The sequence below is a fragment of the Hoplias malabaricus genome, chromosome 9 (assembly GCF_029633855.1).
Source record: "Hoplias malabaricus isolate fHopMal1 chromosome 9, fHopMal1.hap1, whole genome shotgun sequence".
Classification (NCBI taxonomy): Eukaryota; Metazoa; Chordata; class Actinopteri; order Characiformes; family Erythrinidae; genus Hoplias; species Hoplias malabaricus.
The window spans coordinates 21,649,729-21,662,251 of NC_089808.1; the positions used below are offsets into that span (position 1 = coordinate 21,649,729).

General features: G+C 39.3%; 1 long non-coding RNA gene across 3 annotated transcripts in view; it reads left to right on the top strand.

Moving 5' to 3' along the window:
• Positions 1-12,523, top strand: part of LOC136707050 (uncharacterized) — a 112,862-nt gene that overhangs the window by 34,563 nt on the left and 65,776 nt on the right. For 2 of the 3 annotated variants that reach the window (XR_010804193.1, XR_010804194.1), the window contains exon 3: positions 4,683-4,774. This is a non-coding gene — a long non-coding RNA (uncharacterized lncRNA). Of the gene's footprint in view, positions 1-4,682; positions 4,775-5,295; positions 5,555-12,523 lie in introns of those variants that run through there. The other variant, XR_010804192.1, reaches the window with a different exon arrangement.

Sequence of the window (12,523 nt, forward strand, 5' to 3'; positions counted from 1 at the left end):
CCAAATGTTTATGTGAACAATTGTGGGATCCAAGCCTGCATTTCAGTCCATATTGAGCCTTGCATCCAAAACAAATTGGTGTGTTTAGTGGCGAGAAGACAAGATATCTAACAAGACAATCTTGTACATGGCATGTAATTTAATGATGAATAAAAGTGATGGTGATTGTGTGTAATTGGCTGTCAAATGAACTAATGAAACATGGTATTAAGATTTATTGAGGCTGCTAAATACAGTGCGTCTGGTAAACAACCTTAGCTTAGGAGTATCAGAGTATTCCTCTCAAGAATTGGTCATTTTTCAGAATGTTTTTAGCAGTGCTGTCTGAAGACTTGTAAACCTTCCAGCATGGTGTGGACGTCTAGTAGAAGAGGTGCACAATGAGATATTTTTTTTTTTGTAATTAAAGGCGTACATTAAAGGCATAGTTCAAGATGTTTCCTCACCATTCACTAGCTCTCATGTCTGTTTGTGTGCTCGAAACCAGTCCAATGTGTTTGTAAAACCCCAGTGTTTGTAAATGAATGAAACTGCAAACTGGCTCAGTCCAAAATGTATCTATGTACCTCTGTCTGTCTCTCTCTCTCTTTTCATACAGTATTGCCAAAGCTTTAATACAACAATATTGATTATTTAAAAGTTAGTAATAATAATAATAAAAATAATAATAATTAATAAATAATAATAAATAAACAATACAAATAATAATTATGTTGATAAAGGAACAATCTAAAGAACAGTGGGAGTCAAGGAACATGTTAAACATTAAAAGAAATGATAATGTATAACAGTTGAACCTTAATTAACATGTGAATATGGCAACAAACAAGCAAACATATTTTTTAAATACACACAAACACACACACATATATATATGTATGTATGTATGTATATATGTGTGTGTGTGTGTGTGTGTTGGTCTCTCTCTCTTGCTCTCCCTCTGCCTGCTACTGGCAGAGTCATCTGGGGTTGTTTTAGAAAACAGACAGAACTCCAAATGTTGAAAAGCATGAAGTGAGATGAGGATATTGCTCTATTCCTGCTCCATATGTTAGTAATATTGACTCATTTTTGCTGTTCGGATCACTTACGGTGGAAACAGCTAACTGGATTACCGAAAGAGCTACAAAACTAAACAACTCAAGTTACAAATGAGTTTCTGTAGTAATTCAAACAGTGAATCAAAACGTGCAAACAACTTAAATGTTAGCCACATATGAACAATAGTTGTTATTTTCCCTCAAACATACTGTTCCACCTTAAAAGATGTGGAGCTTAGAGCTGCATTTCTCCACAATTTCTTCCACTGTTGCTGATAGTTAGCAGTGAACCTGTTGGCTGTGATCTTATTCAGAATGTCTCATTCACTTTCACAGTTTTCTGTGGAGATTCTACATTTTGTCATAGTTCACAGTGGGTGGACTTTAAAGGGGATGGATTCACTAATTATAAAATTGGTCTAGAAATGTTTGGACATATGGTTTGTTAGTGCTCGCGTTCTGATCATTTTGTGCGAAAACATAGTTTGCTACACTGTATTAGCAGCCTCTAAGGTCTTATAATTCCTAGCCGGTCTGGTATCCAATGACATTAGTAACACTGAATCATGCCAAACAGCTTCTTTCAGCTTCTGAACACTGACAGCAAAGTGCACCTTCATCCTGCTCAACACATTTACTTGCAAAGCTACCCATCAGCACCATGCATTATTCAAAGCCTTTTTATTGCCCCTTGAAGAAAGATCGCTTCTGTTTTTCATTTTCCGTGTTTTTTTTCCTCCTTTTCTCTTCCTTCCCTTCCGTGGTTTCCAATTAAATTAAGGGCAGTGCTGCACTAAATCTGGAGTGCTGGAGCATGTACACAACAATTAGAAGCAGCGAGGCAGGCCAGTGGTGGGGTGGAAGAGGAATGACACCAGGGGAATACACAACAATTAGCTCACCACACAACTCTAAAAACACTGGTATAATTAATTGACCAGACTAATTCTGGGGTATACAGAGGTTGTATTTAACATGTGATATAAAACATTCCTGCCTCAAGTGTGTTCTCACTGTGTCTGAGTGGGTTTTCTCTGGTTGATTTGGTGACCTACTGTGGTTTCTTGTTACAGAAAATGTATGAATGAAGGAATGAATGAGTGTGTGTGTGAAACTATCCGAAGGTATCTCTCTCTCTCTCTCTATAAACTGGCTGCGTGTGTAAAACTATCCGAAGGTATCTCTCTCTCTATAAACTGGCTGCGTGTGTGAAACTGCCCACGAGTGTGTGACTGAGTGTGTGAAAATGTCCCTATATGTGCATGAGTGAATGGGTGAATGAGTGATGCATTGCAATGTATGGGCACTCTTTCATTTTATTTTCGTATGTAGGCTCCAGAATCTTAACTGGTAAAGCTCTTGCAGAAAATGAAAAATGAATGAATGAATGAACAAGCATAGCTAGTGCTCATATTCTTAAACATTAAGATTGTAGCAATCAGAAAAAAATTTATTTGGCTAACTCAACCACAGCCCTGAAAAGTTAGCATATTTAGCATATTATATACTAGCGTAGAGTGACTACTTAGGTGTAATACATTCTGACTGCAGCGGATTTATTTTAATTTTATTTTATTGTCTTCAATGTCTCCCAAATTCACAGGATAGAACTCCCCAATCTCACAGTGTTACAAATCTGGTAGGGTGAAGGCTAGCTGCTAATGTTACTGGAATGCTCAGCACACTTGGAGGACAATGCTAGTTAATGTTAATAAATGCTGTGTGGGCTTTATTCCTCTGTTGCAGATACTTTGTATAACGCATGGTGACTTTTGGCTTGTGTGCAGACTATCTCAATCCCATTCAATTGACATTTTATCCACTAATATCTGAATTTGCTAACCATTTGTGGTGTTTACAAATGTTGGAACATATTGCAGGCATCATTTCTATTAGGTTAGAATGCATATAAGCAAATAAAGATCATATATTGACAGCATCTGTTGACAGATTTACTATGACACATTATAATTAACTCAATGAGGCCTGTAGCCAGAGAGTCCAGCTTTTTTATTCCAGACATCCAGGCAGGTGGTAAGCAAGCATACTGCCAACAGCTTGGTGCCCAGGCCTCTGCCAACTGGTGCAAAAGGGGATTATTGCATTGTCAGGGCAGTCAAAGTCAGCTTAGGTGCTCTAGGTTCAATCCACCAAAATAGAAAGTATGATTACAGACACTTTGCCCTAAGTGTCCTCCTTTGAGGCAAGTTTAGGCCATATTTTCATCCAATAAATCCAACCAGGAGCTATGTTGGTGCAATATGGAATTTGGTTTTCTGCCCTTGTCTTGTGCATTGGTACTGTTACATAACTAAAGCTATTTTAGCCACGTTTTATTTTGTAGTACTGCAATTTATAACAGACTTTCAGTCCGAATGGCATTTTCTTTGTAGTGCTCCTCACCATGGAGACTGTGTGATGCATTTTTTTTTTAATCCTTACGTTATACTGCAAGGCCAGGGTAGTGAAATGTTGTTCAGCTGACAAAGACAGTGACAAAGACACACCATTTCATATGTGTGTATATTTTAACACTTTCAGGTATTATTCAATCTTTTAACAGGGACATATGAATAAATCAGTCGTTCAGTGCTTGTACACATCAATTTGGGAAGCTGAAGCCCATCAACGTACATTGAAACAAGACCACACAATCCAAGTCAGAAAACATGGGATAAAACGAGCCAGACTGACTTTTTTTTTTTTTTTTTTTGCATCTTACAAAAAGAGCAACTTTAGAAACTTAAAGAAACTTTAGAACTGTCCTGCCTATTTATCTGATTTCATCCAATCACAGCACTGGACCTACATTTATAAATTAAACAAAACTAAAACAAGTTTGGAGAAATAAAATCACTGAGTAAAAACAGCAAAAAGAAGAATGGACAAGAAAGAGAACTGAGCAAAAACTCTGCTAAAAACCAGAGATTCTGCTCCTCGCTCCTCACTGCTGTGCTCTGGGGTGGGGTGAACTACAAGCAGCTCAATATCAATGGAATTTAAAGGAACAGTCCTGAAACTGGCCTTTCTGAAGAGGGATATTTATACAGGGGAGAACAAAAACAGGTCACATATTTAATTAAAACCCCAAAGGGATCTTAAAGGAAAAGGGGTAGGATATGATCTTTTTACTTGAGGCATAATTGTGGGATGTACCTACACTATCCGAACCTGGAAATGTGTTTTTTTTTTTTCCCTCATGCATTATTTAGTACTGTTTGCAAAGTTTTAATTTATGCAAACATAGAGTGAAGCAATGTGATAATTTCCAATGGGATTGTGCACTACTCTGAAATGACACTTGCCTTCAGTGACAGCCAAAGGTCAGCTGAAGTTCCCAGGTGATAAGCCGAGTCACTTTGGTGGCAAGAAATGAAAAGTCACTGCTGGTATGAAAACATTGTTAGCATACCTTCTATAAACAGATTATAATGTAACACAAATTGAATGCTGCACAAAAAAATGGATGATAGCATAACATGGCATAAAATACTTGGGATCTTTTATAGCTCATGACATTTCAAGGAATGTCTAAAATCATTTGCATTCACATGCCCACAAGTATGCCTACCCCAAGCAACCAGGATAATGCCATAGAAATGCACCTGAGATTTCTCACCACTAATCAACCTGTGTTTCCAGGAGCATGAAATCTGAGCTAGAGTGGAGAGTGACATGAACCGGACACCTGTTTTTCAGAGACCATGCATCCAAATGAGGCAATTAAATAAAAGGTCAGTATGCTTGGTTTTTAATATTTCCTACTTCAGGAGGGCACTCGAGATGGTGGCTTTCGGTGGTCGGATCTGGGATAAAATATGGACACACGTCATAATTTGTTTTCCTCATGATTTTGAGGCTGTACTCTTTGTGACATTTAGAAAAGATGGGAGTTGTAATGAAGTGTCGATTTTGCAATTATTTCACTGGCCATTTGGAAATAAACACTGGACACAGAATACTATATTTGAGCAGTTACAGAAAGAACACATTTGTATGGCATGGCCAAGATGTTGGTGTGTACACAGTGGCTACTCCAGGTCTCTAAGGTTTCTGATGACACTACAATGACAGGTCTTATCACCAAATTAGAAAATTCAGCATAAAATGAAGCGCAGACCCAACAACCTGTTTCTTGATGTGGACAAATGAAGTTTTTGGGATGTTATTGACTTCAGAAGTGTACAAAGTGAAGACTGACCACTACACACTGACAGGCGTATAAGCACACTATTTGATTTTGTTCACATTGCAGAGAATCTCACCTAATCAAATCCTGAACAGCTGCATTACTGTCTGGTTTGGGAATTGCAGCAATACAGACAACAGTGAGGACAGCTGGGGTGATCATCATGCCCTCTTACGTCTAACTTATACATGTACATAATTCTGCATCTGCAAATTAACAGCATTGTGGAAGATCCCACCCAACCATCCCTCACAATCTGGCAGAAAGTACCACCGTTTTCTGGTCTATCACTGCCAGGATCTGTAATAAATTCTGCCCCAGGCCATCAGACCCCTAAACACTCAGAACACTAAGAAATTTCTGTACTGTGCTCTGATTCTTCTATCTCAACAAACGATGAGTTCATGTATGTTCACTGTGTGCTTGTATACGTTCCACAATAAATCTTTTAACTTGACAATTCAGGTAGTGGCTAAAGGTGCAAAGAGTGGTGTGCCAAGACCACTGAGAATTCAGTTATAGTAGAGAAGAATGATGTCTCTGGGGATGCTGACCCTGAGCAAATTGACCAAACTGGATTATATTTACAGCCTTGGGCCATGCTGTTAGTTTCCTTCAGTTATATTTGCCAACGGTGTGGGTTTTCTAGGTTCATATCTATATTAGGGTCTTGCTAATACAGCTCTGGAGGAGGCTTAAAGTAAGTGGTGGCCAAATGTGGACAATTTCACACACTCACCCAGTCACTCCCACACTCACATCTGTGAACTATTTCACAAAGTCAGTCCACCTACAAATATAGGTTTTTGACTGTGAGCAGAAACTGGACCAACCAGAAGAATCCCATGTGGACACAGGGAGAACACAACAAACTCCTCACCGACAGTAGCCTGAGAGGCTCAAACCCAGTACACTAAGATCCTGGCAGTGACAATACCATGACGCCCAGTACATAAATATTTGGAACTGCTTATTTTGATTTGTGTCATCTAGCATAAAGAAAATCATACACATAGGTCTATGTCGGTGGTCATTTAGGGCTTATATAAGTGGCCTGTCTTTATGAAATAGCCCTACTTTTTTTTTTTTTTTTTTTTTTTTTTTTTTTTTACTGAAATTATCATGTGATGTTCATGATTGTATTATTTTTTAAAAATCAAATTCAGTTTTTTTTTTTTCCCTCATCATTTGCCTGCTCTCAAATCTGTTTGTGGGCTGGCTACTGGTCTAATGTGTCTAAGAAGCACATAAGAAACTGCATTTCCCCATAATCAAAGACATTCCCTTTAAGTACAATGTTAAGAAAATAACATTTTTTTTTATATCTGCTTGATTTAAATTGACTATGCAACATAACACCATGACCCCAAACTCATTCTGCTTTTCCTAAAGGAGGCATATTCCACACAGCATTATGGGTAGCACCAGGCTAAAGGCTCTTCAGGCGAGCTTTAGACAGGTGTCAACTTCCTCAGTCTTCACTGTCACACACTGCAAAGTGTATGCTATCAACACTGCCTAGCACTGGGTGAAGATTTACAACAGAACACCTGTCATTGCTCCAACTGACCCAATATGTCTAGTGCCAAACAGAATCACATGTCTTGTTTTTCACTTTTACAAAGTTTGTTTGCATTTGATCCAATTTAAGAAATGGATGCACAAAATGGATGACAGATTATAGTGAAGCAGGCATTAGAACAAGGATGGTAGTTTCTCTTCTAGGAAGGTTCTCAGGTTCTCTGGTTCTTCAGTTTGGAACATTTCTTTAAAGATTTGGTGGTTGTCAACTATGTGAATGTTAGTGAGGTCAGGTACCAGTTCAGCTCATCCCAAAATGACATCACATTTAAAGGCTAAGCACCAGCTACATGAAAGTGTCAAACAAATAAATACAGTGAAATTTGAGTTCCTAACTTGTGATTATTGATAGTCAGAAAACATGTTATTTCTCACTAATTCAAGGAATAAGTTTTAAAAGACCGTTGGTATCCCACATCTGTGCACAAATGTCCCAAAATATCCAGAAGATGGACTAAATTTGTCAATTTTAAACGGGCACTTTGGAAAGGACCATCCGCTCACTCCGTTATCTGTAGCTCATTTCACTGGTGCTTTTCCAACAATATGGGCATGTAAGGAAACCAACGAAAGGTGTTCAGGAGCCTCTGTAACATGGAGGTAAACAGGGTGAGGACACTCACTTCGCCTGTTTTAGTTGGTGTTAGTTAACGTTAGCTTGACTTGCTAAACTCGGTGGCTCAGATTATACTCGGCTACGTAGCTGCATTACGGAGGTTTATAGTGTCGGATGAATTCGAGTTCGACTTCGATCACATTTACAAGAATAACAGTACCTCTAAATTTGACTTTAGCTTATTGCTAGGCTATTGTCATGAATAATGTTGGTTATTTAGCTAGCTGGATACTGTCATAACAGTGTTTTACCACGGCACTTCAGCTGTTGTCCACCAGTGACGTCACGGTTGCGTTCAAGAATTTAAGTAGAGAGCTCGGGGTTTTTCCGTCAATTTAATAAAATTGTCAGTTTTAAAGTAAATTAAGCTGCTATTTTCATTTTAATTCATACTTATGTCAGTAACTGAAATAATGTGAAATATTCATGGAGGTTCATTAAGTGGTGCTTAGCCTTTAACTGCTCCACATCCTAATGCCACATCTGATTCTGATTTTGTGCTGATTTTGCGCTTAACTTGCGTAGAGTGCAGAGACTTTAGAATTGTCCCACTCCCTTATCTGAGTCTGTCCAATTACAGCGCTGGACCTGCGTTTATGTAAGAGCGCAAGGATGAGGTTAACCTCAGTGTAACAGAGAAATAAGAGATTTGATTAAAAGTGAAAATGGTATCTAGAGCTTTTGCTCCTTTTTTTGCTGCTGTGCGCTCGGGGTTGGGGTGAACAGCGAGCAGCTCATTATCATTTAAAGGAATAGGGCTGTTTAGCTGGGGAAGAACACTGCTGTGGGCTTTGATCCTTATGTTGTTTTCACCATAACAGATGTTTAATGAAGACCCCAGAATAATGTTCAGTTCTGGAGAGAAGTACAGCTGCTTCAAAGCGTCCCATTTAAATTCATGCTGAAGTCACTCATAAGAAGTCTGGCACATCTAGTGTATAACAGCACAGGCCTGAATAGGCAGCCAGATAAGAATTAATCCTTTATTTATTTTAAATTGTAAACAAGAAGTATTTGCATTTTTACAAATAATTAAAACAAAGTAATTGGTCTTAAAGACCTGAAACTGTTTTAGCGATAAGCTAGATATACACGGTGAGCTGTGGAATAAAGGGTAGGCTGCTGAATGGAAATTAAAATGGCATCCTATTTCCCCTTAAATGGTTTGTCACAGTGAAAGATTGCTCTTAAGTAGAACGTTCCCTCTCTCTCTCTAGCACACACACACACACACAAACACAGCTTATGCATGCTAATATCTTGCTGCACATACTCAGCACTGCAGTGAGAGGCAATGGCAGTGATCTATAGTCTAGATTCTCTCTCTTTCTCTCTCTCTCTCTCTCTCTGTCTCTCTCTCTCTCTCTCGTTCACACACATGCACTTCTCAATCTGACCTCTGTCGTGACACACAAGGACAAATTTTCTCTCTCTTTCGCTCGCCTCTGTTGTTTTTGGCAGTGACAGATGAATGGCTTCCTGCAGTTCTACCTGTAAAGACCTGAAAAATCTGCCACTGGTTTGTCATTGTCAGCTCTGACAAAGCAGTGCATCAAGAGCATACATATGTCCAAAAGTTTGTAGACACCTGCTTTTGGATCTTTTTTTGGAACTTTTGGATCACAACTCACTGGAATTTCAACTGCTCCACAAACTAATAGCAGGAGACTATACAACTCTCTATCTGACCTATGGCATTAGGCATGGTCTCCAACTTGCTTCAGAGTATTCCTGTTTGTTTCATGTCTTTCTAAGAAGACTGTATCGGCCTATAATACAACAGTCAGGAGTTATGAAAGATGTAAATATTGACATTACATGATTACAGGTAAAGAGAAAGCATAGACTGCTTTATATATGCCTTGGTTTTCCACTGTCTTTTTCTTAATAAATAGATGCATCTAAAACATCAAGTACATTTTTCTTCCACATGGTGTTGGAACAGCTGCCAGGAGGAGGGAGCCTTCCTTTTGCCAAGATGGGAACGAAAAATCAATTACCACTGTTAAATGATGAAGATGCTGGCATTGAGCAATCTGTTTAACGCGCAACTTGCGGTAAATGTGGGCTGCGACAGATTGTCAACTCTAGTTTATATACATGCTTGATTAGTGACATCATATAAATCAGGATTAAACACATTTTCAGAGCTGCTCAGTACAAACTAAGATGCTCAGCTAGCATGCGACAATAGAGCAAAAGATAAAGTAATAAAGACCACACCCTTGATGAGGGTAATTACCAGCATACACTATTATCTCTTAGCCATGTTAATTAGAAACCTATGAGACCGTGTCTGCATGGATTTTCATTCTGGGGCTTCAGATTCCTCCCACAGCCAAAAAAAAAAAAAAAAAAGGTAGTTAGCTCTGTGTAACTGCCCACAGGTGTGACTGAGTTTGAATAATTTACTGCTTAATAATTAAAGAATAGATTGATAATCCATCCATCCATCCATTATCTGTAACCGCTTATCCAATTTTTTAGGGTCACGGGGGGTCCAGAGCCTACCTGGAATCATCGGGCGCAAGGCGGGAATACACCCTGGAGGGGGCGCCAGTCCTTCACAGGGCAACACACACACACACACACATTCACTCACACACTCACACCTACGGACACTTTCGAGTCGCCAATCCACCTACCAACGTGTGTTTTTAGACTGTGGGAGGAAACCGGAGCACCCGGAGGAAACCCACGCGGACACGGGGATAACACACCAACTCCTCACAGACAGTCACCCGGAGCTGGAATCGAACCCACAACCTCCAGGCCCCTGGAGCTGTGTGACTGCGACACTACCTGCTGCGCCACCGTGCCGCCCTTAGATTGATAATTCAAAATCTAATGTTTTCACATGTAAATTACACAATGCTTCACCTTGTTCATAATTCTATAGAGTTCCCCAACTTTTTTTTACAGATAGGGAAAAATCTCCCAATATTTTTGCATAATAGATGTTAAGAAAGACCAGTTTCAGCTGCTTACTGACAGAAGAGACAGGCTTGAGACAGATGCCAGCAATTTGGTCTTTATTACAAAAAGGGCAAAGCTGAAACAAGAAATACAAGCCAAGACCAAGCATGAGACTTGGAAATTTTAAGTTTAAAAAGTAAAAAAAAACCATTAAACCATGCAAGACTTCAGACAAGATTTTGCAATATAACACCCACTCTGAAATGGAGAAAGAACCAGGTGTGCACATCTGTCTGTGATAACACTCATAGGTGGTCCTTGGAGGTTTGGTTTGACTATGGGTGTTACTTAGTCTAAAAAGTTTGAGAACCACCGTTATAGTTTATTCCAAGTTGTGACAGCATTAACTATATCAATAATAAGGAGACCTGTTCTTGTCAGTTAGCTAAAGTACCAGTGAGGTCATTCTAACTGTTAATATTTACTTTCCTTCTGTCTTAGCAAAGCTAGCAGGGTTTGAATTATGCACCTACATAATTGTCAACATATTACCTTTATTAGCTTTTGTGGAGGTTTGTCTTCACAGGCTAGCTGAAGTAAGCATGATGTCATGTTAATTAAAATAATTTTCTATGCTAGCAGTTTTTGAACTATGATCCTACACAAATGTGAACATATTGCACTCTTATGAAGTCATAAACTATGACGTCCCTATTACAACTCACTGTTAGATTTTCTTAAGTGAAAATCTGTCATAAAGACCAAACATCATAAAGACCAAAGCTAGACCAAACATCCATATGTTTTGCTAACCTTTAAGTCTTCACTCTGTTTCAGCTTTCTAGCAGTGTGTGTCCCCTGCTAGTTCAGGCAACCACAATGTAATTCTAAATTTCTGTCAAACTTAGCCATGCTAGCACTGAGGTCATTCTTTAGGGAGCTGATAGCTTGTGGATAGACAATGTTTCAGTCCCCAATTCAAGTGGGCTTGGCTAGCTTACACATATCTGTGGCTAAATAATTTAGCGCAGAAGTAATGGGCCGGTCACAGAGCATTTCCAACAAAGCGAGTGTGCAGGATAAAGCAGGAGAAACGACCATAATGTAAAAAAAATGTCACTGTTTTAATCAAAATCAAGGTTCTGAATTGCTGAGGAGAGGCTGAGCAATGTTGTGTGTCCTGAGATCAGCTTTGAACAGAGTTGACTGCTAAGCTAAACACTAGAATTTGCCTGAAAGCAGACATCTAAACAATATTCAGAATGAATGAAGGTCATAAATACATTGGGACATGATTCATGGTATGTTTACGCAGCTTGCACTTTAGTAGTTAATTAAGGCCAATGTAATGGCATCCAGAGTAAATGAGTTGTTATATAATTTTGCACCCAAAAGCACCACAGGGAAGGGTTATAGTCCTGCAGGCATCAGTGGGGATGATGGGACGGAAAGGCATTGAACTTGGGCTGAACCCGGGGTGAACTGGAGGTCAGAAGCAGCAGACATACACGCTCTCAGACACTCCCAGAACCTCTTGAGGACAGTCCTGCAGCAAGTCTTTCCCTACACAACTGGAGTAGATGCGTAGGAGGGCTGGGCTTTTGTTTTGAAAGTGTTGTGATTTATTTAACACTGATAGAAAAGTAATGCAATCTTTCCAAGGGGCGCAAATTGCAAGTGACTTGACTTGCCAAGCCTGGCAAACCTTAAATCTTTAGGATGTGCCACAGACCCAAAATGAAACAATTCATAAATTATAACTGTCACCATCCATCCAGTTGGGCGTCGTCAGTTATCGCTCCGACATGAATTATTGCGCTTTTGCACTCCAGGCATAACCTCACTCTGCATACAAATGCCGGCTTTGAGAGGCTCTGTATCAATTATGCATTCGCAGATGCAGGTCTGTTCGCATAAAGAGTGCTATCCCCAAAAGATATATAGCTTCAGTGCCCGGCAAGCCTTTTCTGAACTCAAAACCAATGAGTAACAAAGTATGTGAGATGTCTACTTATCAATACATACACTTATTATTATATCATATCATACAGTGAGCATCCTGGGGATAGTTATGCTCCCAGATACAGACTCCAGAACCTTGGCAATGGAAATACACTCTTGTAAAAGTACATGAATCCAAAAGTGCTGTGGTCTTCCATCACTTTGTATTTTTTCCACTTT